General features: G+C 35.2%; 1 protein-coding gene across 1 annotated transcript in view; it reads right to left on the bottom strand.

Moving 5' to 3' along the window:
- The window catches only part of LOC141571503 (lysocardiolipin acyltransferase 1-like), a 592611-nt gene extending 573220 nt beyond the window's left edge, over positions 1–19391 (bottom strand). Inside the window, exon 1 of the mRNA XM_074331707.2 lies at positions 19323–19391. The gene's annotated coding sequence lies outside the window, so the exon portion shown is untranslated. The remainder of the gene's footprint in view (positions 1–19322) is intronic.
- Between the last annotated feature and the right edge of the window lie 1304 nt (positions 19392–20695).

Genomic DNA, 20695 nt, shown 5'->3' with positions numbered 1-20695 from the left:
GGGTTGACATACAATATTATCTTAGGTTCAGATGTACAACATAGTGATTAGACATTCATATAACTTACAAAGTGATCACCCCGATAAGTCTAGTGCCCATACACAGTTATTACAATATTATTGACTATATTCCCTGTGCTGTAGTTTACATGCTGATGACTATTTTTATAACTGGCAATTTGTCCTTCTTAATCCCCTTCACCTTTTTCACCCATGGCAAAGCATCAAAATGTGTATAAAACACTTCCCATCTTACAGAGGAAGAAACTAGGATTCCCTAATGCACATACAATAGTTGACAAAAGTCACATACCTAAGAATAGTTACAGCTATGACCTGATACCTAACAGGTGTGGCTCCAAAGCCATGTGTGTTCTTTCTGCAACTGAGTGATGTATACATACTTGCACACATGTGCATACACGCTTAGGAAACATGATGAATAAACATGTTCTTTAAAAAATGAAGGACCATCATATGAATACAGTGTTATACACTAAATCATAAAACTGAAAACAAAAGTAACTCAAGTGATCACACAGCCAAAATCTTTCACTTTATAGAGAAGATGAAAATTGCAAGGGAAGTATTTGTCAAAGTTCAAGCAAACACTTAATAACAAAACCCAGGTCAGAATTCTATTGTAATAACAATGTCTCACTCTAAAGGATAGGTTGTCATAAAAGAAAAAAGTATTGGAAATGGACAACATTCAGAGATGATTTAGTTGTGAGAAAAAATTATAGTCATCTTTTTAACCTTAGAACAAATGCAAATATTGCCCAAAACTTTTAAACTACATTTGGTATGAATTCCACAACTTTTAGAGTTATTTATACTTATCTGCTAATCCTTTTTCTCCAACACATTAAGTTTACAAATAAGTCTCTGAGAATGAATTTTAATACAGTGAAAATATTTTTTCTTAAAAACCAAAACTGTATTCATAACATTTCATAAGCAGGTTTTTTTTCAAATTGTCCATACCAATGATTATACAACTGAATGCATATCCATCACCCAGTCCATCAGTTATTAAATATGCTTTGAATACCAAGATAAGCTCGACATCGTGCTAAATTCGGAGTACATAAATATCAATGAGATACAATGCTTGTTTTGTACGTTATTTCATTTCATCCTCAGAACAATCCTATGATATAGGAAATGCATTTATTTTTGTTAACATAAAACAGATAAGGCAACTGTGTCTAGACACATTCATAATATAAGTGAATTGCCTAAAGTCCTATATCTCACCTGATACGTTACAGAACTTGATATGAATCCTATTATTCTGACTTGCAGTTGGCACTTTATTTTTCCTATAACAGAAGTTCACATTCTTCAACATCCACTGAGCTGTAATTCTCAAACTAGGTCCCCGTATTTCGGAAAGTTCTCAGAAGAATTCCTGGGCAACTAGAAACCACTGGTTGTTTTTTAAAATAGTGCTATCTGGTAGCTCCTTGTGTGATGATGGATAGGTTCACTATCTGCATGCCCAATACAGTATCCACTGGCCAGATGTGGCTATTGAGCATTTGAAATGTGGCTAGTCTACCTAAAAAGCTGAATTTTTCAATGTGTTTAATTGTAATTATTTTATATGTCAATTTAGATAGCCCCGTGGCTTAGTGGATGTCCTAATGAGTAGCACAGTCAGAACATCATTTTTACTTAAAGAATCAGAGCACAGGGGGAAGCATATGATTTTATACAAAATAATGGGATAAATCACAGGACAGATAAGCACATTCAATCAATGTTTAACTTTAAGACCAGGACGTCCAAGCAAATTCTTACTTGCTGCTGCATAAAATAGTCTTCACGTCCCTGAGGCCTTTCCTTTGACCTTTTGGGCACTTGGACTGAGATGCTTGAGAACATTTGAATGAAATTAGAATTAGATATCCTATTTAGGAATTTCAATCTCTGATTCTCCGCAATGAATAGAAAACAGCGAGTATGTTCAGAAATCCTAGAGTTCAAGATGAATTGGGTCAAAATAAATAAGACCTAAGTAAATTTGCACAACATCTAGTTCACTGACCTTATACTTTGGAAGTAGGATGTCAAGCTCAGAAAAGTTATTGACTTCCTCATGTGTAAATACCTAGTAAGTTTCAAAGTCAGGTTGAGAGGTCAAGTCTGCAAACTCTCAGGCCACGACTTTTAAATTATCCCTAGTACTTTACTGACCTTCTGGTTTGGCATGGCCAGTTAAGCTTCTTATTAATCCTCATTTAAAAAAAAAAAATAAAGAAAAAAGAAAAAAAGAAAGAAAGAAAAAAAAGAAAAGGTACTTTCTTCAGTCATTTTTTTCTATTATATGTTATGGCAGGCATGTACGCCAATGGGGAACACTTAAAATGTCAAGGAACAGACACAATCAGTAAAGTTGTGGGATATAAAATCAACACACAAAAATCAATTGCATTTCTATACACTAACAATGAATTATCCAAAAAGGAAATAATCTCCTATACAATAGCACCAAAGAGAACAAATTTAACCAAGAAAGTGAGCAATCCATACACAGAAAACTATAAAATATTGATAAAAATGTTGAAGAAGACAGAAATAAATGGAAAGACACCTGTGTTCATGGATTGGTAGATGTAATATTGTTAAAATGTTCATACTACATGAAACAATCTATAGATTCAATGCAAGCCCTATCAAAATCCCAATAACATTTTTATATAAATAGAAAAAAACATAAAATTCATATGGAACCACAAAAGACCTCAAATATTAAAATCAGTCTTGGAAAATAACAGTGCTGGAGGTACCACACTTCCTGAGTTTAAAATATATTACAAAGCTACTGCAGTTAAAACAGTATGTTACTGGCACATAGAGACATATAAACCAATGGAACAGAACACAGAGCCCTTAAATAAACCCATCAATTACAGCCAACTAACTGATCTTCAACAAGAGTGCCAAGAATGCACAATGGGGAATAGATAGTCTCTTCAATAAACACTGCTGGTAAAATTGGATATACACATGCAAAAAACAATTACATTGGACCCTTATCTCATACTATATACAAAAATCAACTCAACCTGGATTAAAGATTAAACCTAAGAACTTAAAGTATAAAATTATAGGAGAAAACTTCTTGACATTATTTCTTAGGTATGATACCAAAAGCACAAGTGATAAAAGCAAAAACAGTCAAGTGAAACTACATCAAACTAAACAGCTTCTGCATAGCAGAGGAAATAAATAATGGAATAAAAAGGCAACCTACAGAATGGGAGAAAATATTTGCAAACCATATATCTGAGAAGAGGTTATATCCAAAATATGTAAGGAATTCTTACAACTCAATAGCAAAACACAAACCCTATGAAAAATGGGCAAAGAGAATTCCTAAAATACAACAACAAAAGAATCCAATTAAAAAGTGGGCAAAGGACTTGAATAGACATTTCTTGAAAGAAGATATGCAAATATAATGAAGACATGCTCAACATCAAGTTTAACGATGATTAGTGAATCATTAGGAAAATGCAAATCCAACCTGCAATGAGATAGACTTCACACCCATTAGGATGGCTACCATTAAAAAATAAAACAAAGCAAAACAAAACAAAAAAGAAAGAAAATAACAATTGTTCGTGTGAGGATGTGGAGAAATTGGAACCCTTGTGCACTGTTTTTGGAATATAAAATGGTATAGCTATTGTGAGACACAACATGGCAATTCCCCCCAAAAAATTAAGAATAGAATTATCATGATCCAGAAACTCCACTATTTGGAACATACCCAAAACAATTTATAGCAGGGTCTTGAAGAGATATTTGTACACCCACATTGGTAGCAGCGTTATTCACAATAGCTAAAATGTGGAAACAACCCAAGTGCCCATCAATGGATGAATGGATAAGCAAAATGTGGTATATACATACAATGGGAAATTATTCAGCCTTAAAAAGTAAAGAAATTCTGACACACACTACAACATGGATAAAGTTTGAGGACATTATTCTAAGTGAAATAAGCCAGTCATGAAAACACTAATACTGTATGATTCCATTTATACTTAGAGTAGTCAACATCATAGAGACAGAAGTAGAATGGTGATTGCCAGGGACTAGAGAGAAAGGGGAATAGAGAGTTAACAAAAATGTGGAACATGCCTACAATAAAATATTATTCAACCTTAAAAATAAGGAAATCGGGCCATTTTGAGTATACAGATTAACCTGGAGAATGTTAAACTAAGTGAAATAAACCAGTCACAAGAAGATAAGTGATTCCACTTCAATGAGGTATCTAAAATAATCGAACTCATAGAAACAGAGTAGAATGGGGCAGGGAGAGAGGAGAAATGGGAGCTGGTGATAATGAGTATAAAGTGTCAGTTATCAAGGTGAGTAGGCTCTAGAAATCGGCGGTACACCATTGTGCCTTAGTTAAAATACTGTATTGCATGCCTAAATTTTATTAGGAGGGTAAATCGCACGTTAAGTGTTCCACCACAATAAAAATACAAATAAATGTAATGTGAAAGAAAAGTGTTACTTGGGATGGACTCGCCACCATGGAGATGGCACATATTAATGGATCACACAACTCATGACCTGGAACTGCCCTTCTTCCCTTTGTAACTGTGGGAAGTTTATAAGTCTCATTAGCACTCAGAGAAAACTTGTGAGATTTCCTGATGGACTGTTTTATGGCATCTCGGCAGACTTATTATGAAATGAAGTGATCATGAGCACATGTTATCTGGCTAATTTAGAAACAGGCACCAAATTGTTCAAATTGTTCACATTGATTGACATGAGTCTCAGGGGCATTGCCTTGGGTTCCTAAGATAATTTCTTCCTCAGGATTACCATAGTAGCGGTTCCTGGAATGTAGGATATAAAGTTCCACTGGGGATAGGCAGGTTTTTAAAAATAAGAGTATCATCACCACAGATGTCTACAGTGTTAATCTCACGAGAAAGAGATTTTGAAGAGATTATGTGTTACTACATGTCATCTCTCCTTTTTGATACATAAAATTATGTCTGTACAAGAAGGCAGGGAATGAGGCGGTCAAACGTTACCAGGTTGTTTCTTGACTTCTTTTACCACTCTAGGCACCACTGTTTATAATCGATGGTCATTGGAGAACATTAAATATCGTCCCTTTTCCCATCGCCAACTTACCTCTTTAACTGGTAAACCAAAATGCTCAAAATATCCATTGCTATCTGAGCTAACACAAATGACAAGACTGTCAAGCCAGGCTCAGACACATCAGAGATCATATATATATATATATATTTTAATTTATTGGGGTGACAATTGTTAGTAAAATTACATAGCTTTCAGGTGTACAATTCTGTATTACATCATCTATAAATCCCATTGTGTATTCACCACCCAGAGCCAGTTCTTCCATCACCATATATTTGATCCCCCTTACTCTCATCTCCCACCCCCCACCCCCCTTACTCTCTGGTAACCACTAAACTATTGTCTGTGTCTATGAGTTTCTCTTCAGAGATCATATTTATTAGGTTGGTACAAATATAATTGCGGTTTTTGCAATTTTTAACCTTTTAAACCACAATTATGTTTGCACCAACCTAATAGTATCAAATTTTCCCAATTATACCAAGGACATGGGCAATAAAGAGGCTCAGACAAAACAGAGAGAGGCCTGAGACATCAAGACAGCTCTGTCTTCCTGTATCAGACCTGCACTGTCTGGTCCGGAATGTAGACAGGATCTCCAAGCGAGGATTTAAAGGTATTACCTAACGCAAGGAAGAGCCTTTAAGCTCTGAAACATCTTTGCTTCATCCCCCAGAGAGCTGCATCACCTAACATCACTTTCTCCAGGGAGCCCTGCCTCATCGGTTCCGAGTTCATTCACAATTTGTCCTCCTTTAGACAGGGGTGATCCTGCTGAGGGCATTTACTAGATAAAGCCTCTTCCTCCAAGCAAATAGTATTAATCTATTTAACTGCAACTACAGGCAACTGGAGACTAGAACACGTCACCTGCCCTCTTTTTCTTTACCTACTCCAGGGATGTACTGCCCCCGGGGGCAGAAAGTGAATGGGTCACATTGTGGAAGGAATCTGCTTTACTCAAGTCTAGCAATTTAAATGTTTTCACATCTAAAAAAATGTCTTCACAGCAATGTCTAGACTGGTGTTTGACTAAGAAACTGGGCACTACAGCTTAGACAAGGTAATATGTAAAAATAGCCATTGCATGTCCTTTAATCCTTCTAGTCACACTTTGTGGTTAACAGCATTACCACTGCTAACTAGAAATGGGGAACTCAAGGCACACACGTTACTATAGAGTATGTGCAAGGTATTCACAGGTTCTGTGCTTCTTGCCAAAGCTGTCAAGAGGTTTCACTGAAAGGTGCAACTGAACCAGCCTTAAACGATCAGAAGAAACTAACCAGGAAGAGAAATGGAACCCAGATATTTTAGCCAAAGGAAACTGCTCCTTAGGCTAAGTGCATGATGGTGTGCTTTAGAAACTGCAGTATTTCTACATGCTTGAGTATTAGCCATGTTTTGGTGAGAAGGAGGAGGGAACAGAGAGGGAAATGAGGTTAGAGGACAGATGTCAGATCATGAAGAACTTTAAGTGCCATGTTAATGAGTTTGTTACTTTTCTAATGGGGAGGAAATGCGAGTATTCATTGAAAGCCCTTTAGAAAGGATGGCTATTGGAAGGGATAGCTACTTAGAAGGCTTGTCCAGACTTGCACATCAGAAATGTCATGATGGTAGCAATGTAGAGTTTGAGGTTGAGAAAGAGAAAGACTAGTGTTGCAGAGATTATTCGGAAGGCCACTGCAATATTCAACTTTTTTTTTTTTTTTTTTTCAATTTGGAAACTACAGAAGAATCAGGATGGCTGATATTTTTCTGCCAGTGTGCCTAGACATATGGCAAATCTTCGAATGGAGATCAAGTTTATATAGTGCGCAGAAGGATTTTGGAGGAATGAAGAAGAAACTCAGATCATACTGATTTTGAGCTGCCACCTGGAAATCCAGAAGATATCTAACAGAGGTAAATGCACAGGTCTATAGCTCAGGAGTGAGAGCTAGGCAATAAACATAGGCTCTAAATGTATGACAAAACTGATAGAAGGTAATCGGTTTTTAAAACCTTGGTTTACAAGTATGCCACCAGAAAATACTTAAATTCTACATAAATGAGTCAGGGACCACTAACCGAATTTACCATGGATGCATCGGGGCCACATACGAGTACCCTGGGAGCTGCGGGAAGGCTACGCTTTGTCTAGCAGGAGAATTAAGTCTTCAGTAACAGGAAAATAGGCTAATACACTCAATTTCCCTTGGCTCATTTTAACCTTATTTGCTAACATATTTGAATTGTCCTTTTACAGAAACATCAGAACGAAGTTATGTAAAAGAGAAAAAAAAAGTAATTTCTGGGGGAAAAAAAGTACCAGACACATAATCACAGAGTAAGAGATAAAAGAACCAAAGCATCAGCATCAGAGACATAATAAGGAGCATGAGACTGTGCTGGGAGACTTCCACGTTCCGTACTATGAAACAGTCACTGTTGTACAAGCATTCTGGGTTCTAAGCACTGTACCTGGATTAAATCATTCGTTCCTTGTAAGAGTACATGGGACAATACCTGTGCATAGCTCCATTTCACAGATGAGCATGATGAGGCACAGAGAATTCAAATCTACCAAATTCATCCAACTACTAGTTGTTGGGGCAGGATGCTTTATCATGGCATTTACTGACTCATGGAGAAGCATGATTTATGAACCAATCATTTATTATTTCTTGATTAACACTGGAGATGATAAAATGGAAAAAGGTAAACAGAGAAGAGATCAACTAAATTCCAGCTGGACTAAGTGCTCACTGTGTGACTGGATGAATTATCCCATTAAGTGTCAAAGTTCTCATTTCAAAAGTATATTTGAGCTTCTGTGTGAGGCTACATATGAAGTAGCATAGGGTGTTCAGGCTGTGCTAGGTACGCATTTACTCCTTTCCTTTTATCTTCTTTAAAAAAGGGACTCTGACCTGAGATTCCCGGATATATTTTGTGTACGCCATCAAATTGCATGTAAAAATGCATGCATGCCTGTATTCCACTTGTCTTCATAAGAATGCAAAGGAAAAAAGAAAGAAAAGAAATATTATCCTGTGACATTATATTAAAATTAAGGTATGTGACAAAGTACTCCAAAAATGTTTTAAAGAGCCAGAAAAACTCTTGAAATATTTTAATTTACCTTCATGAGAAATCATTTTAGATGTAAAATTTATATTACAGAGATAATGACATAATGAATTTTCAGCTATGGTTATTAATTTGGTAAATTTTTTATAAGTTTGTGTGTATATGTGTCCATGAGAGAGAAAAAGAGGAGAGAGAGAAAGAGAGAGAGAGAGAGAGAAACACCCGTCAGGAGTTTTTTTTGAAGTTCTTAGACTCAGGAAAAGTATTCCATTTTAAACTTAATTGGTAGAGTCCTGTATTGTTCAGGGAGTTTTATGCTCTGCATTTGATTCTATAAACTCATGAAGAAATATAAGCAATTGTCATTTCTATTATAAATCAAAAGTAATAAAAGTGGTCCTGTTTTATGGGAGATGCGAGCAGTGTGTACCGTTTCTTTATGGCCTTTGTATTTCTAGCTGGCCAAAAGCACCCCTTATTTCATTCTACACAGCTGTCAGCCTAGGAAGCACTGAAAAGAATCACAGAATAAATGTGCATTGCATCTAGCTTTTGCGTCCTTCTGCTAGAAAAGGTGAAATGGGTTAAAATCTCTTCTCTTTTGGTGATGAAGATTTCAGAATGAAGTCTTTTTATAACAATACCCCAGACATCCTCCTCAGTGAAGAGCTATTTCTTCCTGGGAGACTCTGCCCTTGAGAGGATGCAAAAAGCATCTAAAGAACTAGACAGATGTTGGAAAGGAGTCAGGTAAAAAAAAAAAAAAAAAAAAAAGGAGTTGGAAATGAGTCAGGTAAAACTTTGACTAAGTAGAGAAAAATTCCAGAAAGGACAGACTAGCTAAGTTTGAAAACCTGCTCTGCTATTCACCCACTTTCTAATCCAAAGCATCATTGAATAGTAAATTTAAAGGTCGAAGAGTCTTGAGAGTTCATCCAGACCAGTGGCTTACAAACTTAAGCTGTAAACATTGTTTTACAAAATGTTTTTAAATGACGTATTTTTTCCCTCCAAGGAGTCCTATATTATTTTCCAATATTAAAAATAAATATTTTAAATTGAGTGAAAATACATGGCATTCCAAGAGGTCATGCCCATGTTAGCTTTCCCCTCTGAGTCAACTTCATATGATTTTTGGTTTCTCTGAAGACAATTTTCAAATCACCCATTTAGTGCAAAGTTTCTCCTCAGGCTGTTTTTAATACTAATATGCATATTGACAGAAATCTAAATTTCAGGAGTCCCTTATACAGCATTCCTGCCAAGACTGTCCAGCGTCTGTTTCAATACCACTAACAATACAACATTCAATACCTTTTCATTACTGTGATGTGTTAATCATTGGAAAGTTATGACATTGAATTTAAATTGTTATCCAAGCACCAACCCTCAATTCTGCCTTCTGGGGGAAAAGACTGCATGTCTGTTTTTAAAAATTTGAAAATTTTCCGTTCTAGAACTCTTCCTACACATGGGTTCTAGAATCATCTCTATTTTGGCCCCATTCCTGTGAATTATCTTTATTTTAATTCTAGCTGTCTTAAATATGTCACCATCAAGAAGCACAGAAATAGTATCCAAGTGAAATTATGTAATTTTGCTCACATAATTTCAAGTAAGTTACCTGGAGTCACATATAATAAATACTTACTGAAAAAATGTGAAGAATTGAACACCATTACATTTGAACACCTGACATTTTATCTTACACTGATATTACAAATCCCTCTCACATATGTTATTTCATTTATTTCTACTGCAGTCCTGAGAAGCTGGGTAATATCTACATTTGCCAGATTAAATTAAAAGCTGTTCAAAAGAGTCAAGTCTCTATAGCAGCAATTAATTAGGTAGTGACAAGTCTAGAGATAGAATCTGAACTAATGTCCCCTCCTCAAGTATATCAATCCAGATGAATGGCTATCAAACAGATGTTATTTGCTAAATAACTATATTATGTATAGCAAAGCATGAGGTATTCAAGAGGGTACTATGTGACACAGAATAAAAAGTTGTAAACTATGTAAGTGCTGATCACTGGGGAGTCTCACTTCTGGCGTGACAGCATGAGGAACTGTGCAGAGCTATCCCTAGCAAATTGGGTAACATTAAAAACAATTAAAGTCTCTGAAAATGGCCTTAAAGGCATATGCCAAGTAAGGAAACATATATTCAGAGTTTTCTTACTAAAACTTAGTAAGAAAATTGAGAGACTGTGACATTTAAATCAAGAATGAGTTCCTCCCTCAGCCTCCCAACTCAGCAAGAAGGAAATGCCATTTCAAACCAGTACAGTGAAACACACTTGGCCTCAGCTTCCCACAGGTCCCACTTGCGGGGGCTGTCTTTCTAGGAGGGACAGATGGAAATAGTTCTCATTCTGCCCCCAGCTACCTGTTGCAGAGGTTAAGTTCCAGGCAAGAGTGGCTGAAAGCTGGGGAAAACCTTCTTTACCCCAGCCCCCACTCATGGGGCAGAGGTTTTACGTTGGTTACGGGGCTGTGACAATTCTAGGGCCTCCACTGTCCTTGCGCCAGCTTCTGAGGCAATGGTGTCGCACTTGGGGAAGTAAACTGAGGAGACTTGGGACTCCTGCTTCTCCTAGGGAATACTCAGATCCTAGAGCGGGGGTGTCACACTGAGGAAGGTCACTTATCCTGACCCCCGCAGCAGAGCCCCCTGGCTCAGACATTTTGCCTTGGAGGAAAAACGGACTTCTGTCTTTCCACAAAGGAAATACCTTCACTTGCAACAGTGTGGAGAAGTCAAAGCCTAAAAGTGCCATCGAAAACAGTGCAGGTAGTGGAGAATGGGAGAGAAGACCGATAGGTTTATTAAAGATGTATATTTAAGTCAGGTTGGCTAGTTTGCCAGAGAGAAACAGAGGAAGAAAATTCTGAGAGGAGAACTCATGGGGGCCAGAACAAATCTCAATGAGTGGCCTCCAGAACTATCTTTGCAAAGGTCCAATGTGGTTTTTGGGAAAAAAAAAAAAAAAAAATATGGCGCAGAACACTTTTTGAAACAGGAAAGCAAATGCCCTGCAATTAGTAGGGCTTAGGAGCTGGGTATGTGCAGGGAAAGAGCTGGCCAAAGAAGATCCTACCCTCCACTTCCACCCCTTGGTACTTGTGGGCACTGCCAGCACGGGACTTCTGGAAAGCATCACCAGAGGCTTCACAAGGCAGCAATGGAATGAGGGAAGACTTCGCTAAAATAATCTAGGCCGTCAGCAAACATGTAAATATGCATGTAATTTGAACACACTCAGCATCTTAGATGAGTACCAGAGTTGCTACAATATCCAGCATTTGACAACAATTTATGGCACATGTAAAAAACAAGAAAGTTTCTCTCTCTCTCTCTCTCTCTCTCTCTCTCTCTCTCTCTCTCTCTCTCTCAAAGCAAGCAACAGGAATGGCTTGTGAAAACAACTAGAGGTTCAATTTAATAGGACAAAGACTTCAAAATAGTCATTATAAATATATTAAGAACTAAAGGAAACCATGATGAAGGAAGTAAAGGAAGGCTGATTGCTAAGCCCCTGGAACCTTGAAGATGGTTAGTGAGCCCTCCAGCCACTCAGCACAGGCAGCGCTGCTTCTGTGAATCCCATGGCCATGGAAATGCCTTGACAGCATTCCTCATGTTCCCATCCACACAGTGAACATGCAAGCGACATCTTCAACAACACCCTCTCAACCATTTAGAAGTACTTCTGTTGTGTTTCAGAAAACCCACAGCTTCCCTCTAGTGTACCACAGAACATGTCACATAGCCATTGCTTTCTTATGTCTTTCATTTTTCCTCAATAATTTCCTTGTAAACTGATGGTTGGGCAGGGAAAAAAAAAAAAAAAAGGAATTCTGATCTTTCTACTCTGAAAACAGAGCAGTGTCAGGGTCTCATAGAAGAGGTCAACAAATGTTTAGTGAATTGCACAGAACCAGCTCTTCTACATAATTTGTCTATAGTGCCATAAGAGTATAGTGCTTGTGCGTGTTTGTGTGTGTGTGTGTGTGCACTTATGCATAGGGCTTGTATAGAAATAGGGATGACACTGTAAGTAAATAAGTGTTTGAAGCCATGATCTGTGCCCATTGCTCCCTACTATCTACACTAGATTACACTACTTACATTTAATCTCACATCGGTTGTTGTAATTTGGCCATCAATTGATAGATTTGTTTATAATCTCACAAGGAAACAATTTTGACACATGAAGGTAATGCTGATGCTTAAATTTTGATGCATTTGGTGGAACTAAAGGCCCATTATATTGAAGCCACACTTAAAAGATAACACACTACACCAGTCTGTCAGATGTAATTAGAAACTTTAGAAAGAACAACTGAAAAGATTTTCAAGACAAAGCAGGGTAGACTCAAATGAGTCACACCTACTTTTTATGGGTTCATAGTGCCTATCTGTGAAAAATTATGGCCCGTTACAAATGAAAATGGGTAAGTTGCAGAGTAAAGGAATACTAATCAAGTATTCCAAAAATTAAAGCAAAATCTCTGAGCATTAATTTATTTACAGCATGAATAATTAATATCCACCTCAGATTTAATTACAAGCCATGGTCAATTAACTAATTTAGCAACAATGTGTGAATAATGGATACATTTGTTGCACTAGATGAAACTTTAAATAATGAGATTGTTTTCCCAAACATTTCTGACAATGAAACAGAATATTATTATGAGAATTTAGAATAGTTTTTTCTTTTTAACTTTACAACTCGGGTTGAATATGAATATATTCATGGCATTTACTTACACCTTTTGGAAAAAGTTAGAAAGATATCAAGGAATCCATTTGACTAAATTACGTTTTTTGTTCTTAATTTCTGTAAACATAATAATGGAAGCCAATATGAAGACTTACAATATTAAAACACTGCTCTAAGAGCTTTTCATTTATAAATTAATTAATTCCTATCACAACACTTTAAGGTGAGTGCTATTCTAATATTTAATTTGTACTTTGGAAACTGAGGCACAGAGAAGATGCAAACATGCCCAATTCACGGAATAAATAGCAGAGCTGAGTAAACTCTATAGTGTGTCCTCAAAATGTTGGACTTTACATGGAGCAAAACTATTGGACTTTATGTGGACTTTACATGGAGCAACAGCCTTACTTAGAATATAAATAATAATAATAAAGAAACGATAATATGCTAATCAACATTAAGAGGTACCTTAAGGTTGGCAGTTACCATAATGGGTAATTATCATTCTAATGGAAAACTAATCTGTCAATTTGGAAGCTTCATTATTTTCCAAGTGGAACTCAGAGGCTCTTGGGAGAGATCTCTGCTTAGCTGAGTATATATCTCTAACCTCTAAATAACTCAAGGGCTAATTTCCTTGTTTCTTTATGCCCAGTAGAAATAAGCAATGTAGCAATTGGAGCAAGAAATCTTTTAGAAAGTTGGTAAAGCCTAAATCTGAATCCTGGCTGTATCAGTTGCTATCTTTGAGACTTAGGTGGAACTATTTCAGCTCTCTGTATGTTTCAGTCTTATTCTGCTAAGTGGGGACAATGATCCTCAATTAATAGTCACAAAATTACATGAATGTCATATGTATTTCTGCCAGGCATGGGGGCTGGCTATATACATTGTAGTTTGATATTCAGTATAATTCAGTTTTCTTTTCACACAGTGGAAATATTTGATGAAAATAAACACTAAATCGTCTTGCTTTGCTCTTTAAATCTTGCAATTATGAGAAAGTTATAAACCACAATTATTTTCTATAATAGGACAGGACAGGTATAACTAACTTTTAAACACTGTTTTGGTTTCCAATATAGTGTTTCTTACATAGTTTATACAATATCTTAAAATAAATTAAAAGAGATTTCCTATTTGTTGGTTTAGTTTTTATTCTTTTAAAATGAACACTTAATCTCATTTAGAAAAAAAATAAAACAGTGAGTTGTCACTGAAAAAAGAAAAGAAAATGCTTATTAAATGCTCATTTGAATCAAAGCTTTGAAGCAGAATTTAGTTAATTTGCTAGTTAAAAAAAATTTTTTTTTCATCTATGTTAACCCACAGGGCACTTTATAAACAAGAACTCAGTACTTTGTGGAAACTTTTTTTGTCCTTAATAAGTAAACATATCCCATATGCTCTCAATATAACTTTAGCTAAAAGCAGTTTGCCCAGCTATTTCTGTCTGAATAAAGTCATCCCAACAGGTCTAGCGGTAGCATCATTGAGCCCCAGGGGAATTCTTAGTGAGAAGGCTTCTGATTTCCTGCTGAGAAGACCTATCTTCCTCACAGAATAAAATTACTAGGCCTCCAAAGAACTGTGCTACATGTTAGATTAAATTTATCTGTCATCATGTAGTTATTTACTTGACGCGTTTGCTAGGATGGTAAATACAAAGTCAAATACCATATATTTAATCACAAAACTTTCTACCTTGGGTATTACCGTGTGTAGGTACCCTTGTGCAAATAAATTCAATTAAAAATTCACACACACACACATAGATATAGATATAGCTGTAGACATAGATGTCGATATATGTTGACAAAGGCTAAAAGGAAGGTTTAGGCTGAATTTACACAATATGGGAATAGTCTAGTTATGCTAAATAGAGACGAAGAACTCTTTGTGGTACATTGTTCCATCAGTTACACAAAGCTGTATTAAAATTTTCTCTATTATTGCATAGTTCCTCATTTATCATTCTAATTTGTTTTGCATATTTTAGGCCATGTTTTTGGAGCATATATTTTAAGAGTTTATATATCTTCTTTGTTTAGTCTAACTCTTCATCATTATGTTTTCTTTCATCAGCATAATTTTTTCAATTGCTTTATTTTTAATATATGCTGAACTATAAAAGATAAATTTAAAAAGGACTGAAACCACATGGTATGTTCTCTGAAAAATGGCCTTAAGCTAGAAACCAGTATTGCAAAAATATTTGAAAAATTCATAAATATTTGGAAAATAAACTATATTTTTAAGCATCCCAGGAGTCAAATAGGTAATTACAAAGGTGAATTATTAAAAAAAAAATCAATTTTGTTTCTATTAGCAAAAAAAAAAAGGAAATTAAAAAATGTTTAAATACAATCAATAGCATAAAAAATGTAAAACAAGGATATATTAAATAAAATGTGTTCACGTTATATGCAATGAAAATAAATAATTGCTGATACAGTTAAACAAAATTAGGAATAAACTAAGTCCTTGGATCAGAAGGTTCAATACAGTGAGGTCAATTACCCCAAACTTATCTTTAGATACAATATCATTCAGTCAAAATCCCAGAGGGCTTGTGGAAAACAGTATGGATAAGCAAAGGCCTCATGAGCCAAAACAGTTTTGAAGATGAGAACAAAATTGGAGGACTCACGCACTTGATTTTAAGACTTACTGTAATTATACAGTATCAGCATAAGAATTATAGATCAATGGAACTGGAAAATTAATGCAGGAATAAATCTACACATATATGGTCTATTGACTTTCAAAAATGTTGCTAAGGTAATTCAAGTAGAAAGAATAATACATTCAACAAAGGAGACAACTGGGCATTCATAAAGATTTCAAAGAACGAAAATAATACATAGCATGTTCACTGAATATAATAAAATTATGCTAAAAACTCTAGATTATACTTCAACGTTTAAAAATAAAAAGCATAATTCTAAATGGCCCATGAGTCCAAGAAAAAAAATATCTTAATTGGAATTAAAATGTTAACTTGAACCTTAATATAAGTCCCCTGGTAATGATATGAGATAATATTTTAAGGAAAAACATTTTAAGGGAAGCCTGACTGGAGAAAAGGGGAGTTTTTCCATTTTTTGTTTTTTCTTAAGACTGTATCCAATTAAAAAGAATGAATTTAGACATATAGGTATTTCATTAAACTGTCATGATGAACTTTTCTCTGATTCATACTAAAGATTTAGAGTTAGAATGAAGACACTTTCTCTGAAAAAGAGAAAGCTTAGTCTTCCAGTTTCAAAAGGTATTGATGGATAACAGCATTCCAAATCAGACTTCCTCTATGTAACAGATAATTAACTATCTAGTGTACTTAGTAGGAGTTGAGACTGTTTTACACCCGAATATGTTGCCTGCTATGTAACCTACAGCAATTCACTTAACCCACCTCTATTTCAGTTTCTCCCCTCTCTGCAATTAATAGATCTGCAAGGTTTAGAAGGTTATATCTAGGTTAAATGACACAGGGCTGAAAATACTGGGAAGTCTCAGAGGAATACTTCTATACACATAAGCACCAATCATTTGTGTAAAGTTGTCATATGAAAATGATGTGTGAATGCCAGTTAAAACAATGAGCTTTTCTTATAAAGAGTACTATGAATTAACAGAAATCAAAGCCACCCTATTCCTGTTCTTCCAATGCCTGAAAAAAAATCCCCAGACATAGAAATAAAAGGTCCAATTTAATCTAATAATGAGGGTAGAGAAGTCTACCCATTAAGGAGAAATAAAAAATGCATATAGAGATTTTAAAGTTCTATAGGGCTCTTTATATATTTTGTAAAAAAAATGTATATGTATGTGTATATATATATATTTTAATAACTGTATTTATAGGATTTTATGTGGAAACATTAATAATTGATAGAAAAAGACAGTTATAAAATTTAAACTTTATTTGGACTGGAAGAAAAACATCTGCAAAATATATGGGAAGGAGCCAATGAGCTATCAGGGTTCATCTCTAATTTAGTTCTTTTAGTTCTTTATCTTCCATAGGCCCTAACTCAATACCTGGAAGTTCAGAGATGCTCAGTAATTATTGGTTCAAATGGATGAAAGAATGAATTCTCATCATTAACATAACTCTTGTTAACAACAACTCTTATGACAAGCTGAAATTCCAAAAATTCCATACAGAGAACACGCACTTACTATACGGCATTTGACTAAATGTCCTCTAAGTTTCCTATGAATGGTTAGAGGTCATGCTTCTATGGCAGATAGATGCTCTAATCAAGCAAAGAGAGAAGAATAATAGGGAAACATGAGACAAAAGGAATTGAATCAATCCCATGGGGTTAAGAGGCAAGATATTCTCTAGACCATTATCCTTAGAAAGCATTAATATTGCTACAATACATTACAATTACAGCTTAGCATTCACCAATGGATGAAAGTACACCTAAGTATCCAAGCTTAGAAAATGATGATGGGTTAGAACCCTATTTATTTTTGCTCCCTCCATGAAATTCACTTATTTTTTGGACGCGTCATGCAGACAATTGAGACTTTCATTAAAACAATTGTAATACTGTACAAAAGTGTGTGAGGCAAAAATCTATGAATAAATCATGAAATAGAATCTCTGTATTTCCAATCACAGATATGCACAGAAAAAAGAAACATTTCTAAGTGAGAAATCTACATATTTTCACCATGCCTCTCTTTCTTCTTCCTATAAAATTGGAAGAACAAAAATTGGCAGAAGATTCCTTTAATCTGGCATACATTCCATTAGAAATTCTAACAGGCTTTTACATGATTTACCAGCAATGTGGAAAGTAAACATGCAGATTTCATCTTGGACTAATAAGACATTTGTTCTTTCAACATAGTTTTTCAAAAAGATCTATCCATATATGTCATAAGAATATAACTTAACTCTTTGAAATTATCATTTGTGTGTGTTGAGATGTCCTTTATTGGTGGCCAAAACACCTCCCCCAAAATAAAACAAACAAACAAACAAAAAACAACCACTGAATTTAGTCCTTCCTTTTTTCCTTGTTTACTTTCCATAAAATATAAACATCTCTCTCCAAATGTCTACTAAATAATATCATCACGTGTACATCTTTTTCACTGAACAGAATCACACAATCTCCTCATTCATAAAGATTTTCTAAGAAGTCACATCTCACTGATCAGAACTTCAGACCTCAATTCATAAAACCAAATCACACAACTGAAGCTGACTGATGTTTGTTTCCAAAACGGGGTCACACTTAGAATTACAGCCAATGTTTAATTCTCTGACTTATGAGCTATCCCATCACTTCATTTTTTTATTCATGAGATCTACTGTATAAATATCATAACTTAATTAAACAATTTAATCATTAGGCTATAAAATAAAATAGAAAATCTGGAAAATACTTATTTTTCCTGTGAAAAATTCATTCATTTGAAAGTGCATATTAGACAACAGAACACTGCTGTAACTATATTTTGGTTACAGCGAAGAATGAAACACAGTCCCATCGTGAAGAAGCTCTCATACTGGAACAAAAGATAGGCGGGTACTTATGATAGTATTGTTAAGAATAAAATACTATTTATAGGGGGTGAAAAGTGGACAGTAGAGTCCTATTAAAACTTTTGTGTTTGACTTAAAGTCAGAACATATAAAAACAGTCACTTCATTCACTATACATGTTTACTGAATTAACTCTTTGGTTTATGATAAAAGTTCCATGTATATTTAGACAATACATCCTATTAGTTGAAATTTCACATAATCTTAACAGTTTACAAATTACAAATGAAATATAATGCACACATACTTCACAATGCTACTGTAAATGTCTATAAATTATATTTTGATGTATGGAAATGTATGTACCTCTTCCTCTTTCTGAAGTTTAGGTGCCATATACAAGTGTAATAAAATAAAGAATAAATATTTAGGGATATTGAAGTAAAGAGGAAAGATGGGGAGATAAAGTAAGGTTAAATGTAAAGATAATACAAGTAAACGGATTTCATAAAAATCTTATGCAGTACAAAGGTAGGGTATATATCATGTTAAATTCTCTAATAGCCACATTAAAACATCATGTGACCATTTAAAAGAACTACTATGTCTTAAACAAAAAACAAGACAGAATAAAACAAAAATTTCAGTTCAGAAAAAACATAAATGCAATTTCATAATGCACACAGATTAAGTGATTTGATATAAAGGCCAAACGGTAAATCTTACTAATGTTATTGACATGAATCTACTTGTATATAATGCAAGCATTTCCTGACTCATGGCTTATACCATAAATAGAAAACATGTATTCATATATTCAACCATTCATTCAAGAAATATATAATAAACGCCTACCGTGATGCCAGATGGTGTTCTACGCACTGAAGATAGTCTTGGCTTCTGCTCTCATAGCACTTCCATTCTAATAGGGGAAAAAAGAAAATATAAACAGCAAAATCATTGCATGTAAGAGACTGATGAAACAGAATGAATTAAATGAATAAAAGGGGAGGAATTATGTGGCTGAGCACAGTGTTGTACTGGATTGTTAGGGATTATCTCACAGATGAGGGACTATTGAAACCTACAGGATAATTGAGGCATCACATGAATGCCTCAATTATCCTGTAAAAGGGCACGCGAATACCTGGGGTAAGTTGTTTTAGGCATAGTGAAAAGTAAATGCAAAGTCTCCAGAACACAGCTTGATTTTTGGAGACCTCACTAGGGACCTAGAGTGGTGGAGGCAGGAGCCCAAGATGAACAGTGGGAAGAGATCATGTCACAGAGGGTACCTCTTGACTCTGACTGAGAGGTCGTGCCCTTGGAGTTTTGAGTAGAGTAGTGACATTGTGGGACATCACATTTGAAAATAATTGCTTTGGTGATTTTGTGACAAAAAAATGTGGTTAAGGAAGGAGAGATATTAATTGTGGGCTACTGCAATAAACCACAGAAGATATGCTGAGCTATGAGTAGAGAGATGGAGTGGTAAAAGTTGGTCAGATTCAGAATTTATTTCGAATTCAGAGACAACAAGTCTGCTAAAGGATTGAATATAAAGTGTGAGAAAAAAAGGAGAAGTCAAGAGTATCTCCAAGGTTTTTGAACAGAGCTGCCAAAAGACTGGATTCGCAACTAACCTCTGTTGCCAGTTGTAGAATTAGAGAAGCAGGTTTCAGGGTCAAGGTGCCGTTTGGGACACATTAGGTTAATGTCGATTAGGCAGTTCTCTTTGGAGTCTAGATTTCAGGGAAAAGGTGTCGAAGAGGTATAATCTGACAATCATCAGAGTACAGGTTCCACTGAAATGTAATAGACTGGATGAACATGTAAGGAAAGAGATGAGCGTATGCCTAAGACAAGATATGAGAAGGGTGTCCAGAAGCAAAGCGGAAAAAATATTTCAAGGAGGGATAATTTAGAACTGCTAATAGCTCTAATAAAATGAAGAATTGCTGATATATTTGGTAATTGAAGGAAATTGGTGACATTCAAAATTGGATTTTGATTGCAGGTGTGGTGATAAAAAAAATGTAAGGTGTGTGGGTCCAGGAAAGAATGAGACTATTGGCCTTTTCAACGCAATTAATACAACCAGCTTCCTGATTCATTGACTAAGCAATTCAAAAAATGTTGCCGTATCTGTAAGATCCATTGTGTTGCACTGACTTCAATGCTTCACAATTTTAAGTGCTTTCTTGTATTTTTCTCACATTTACTCCCTT

This window comes from Rhinolophus sinicus, chromosome 2 (assembly GCF_057876585.1).
Source record: "Rhinolophus sinicus isolate RSI-liver-muscle chromosome 2, RSI-T2T, whole genome shotgun sequence".
Taxonomy (NCBI): Eukaryota; Metazoa; Chordata; class Mammalia; order Chiroptera; family Rhinolophidae; genus Rhinolophus; species Rhinolophus sinicus.
Note: the sequence above shows the minus strand (reverse complement) of the source record. Positions and strands in the feature narration are given on the sequence as shown.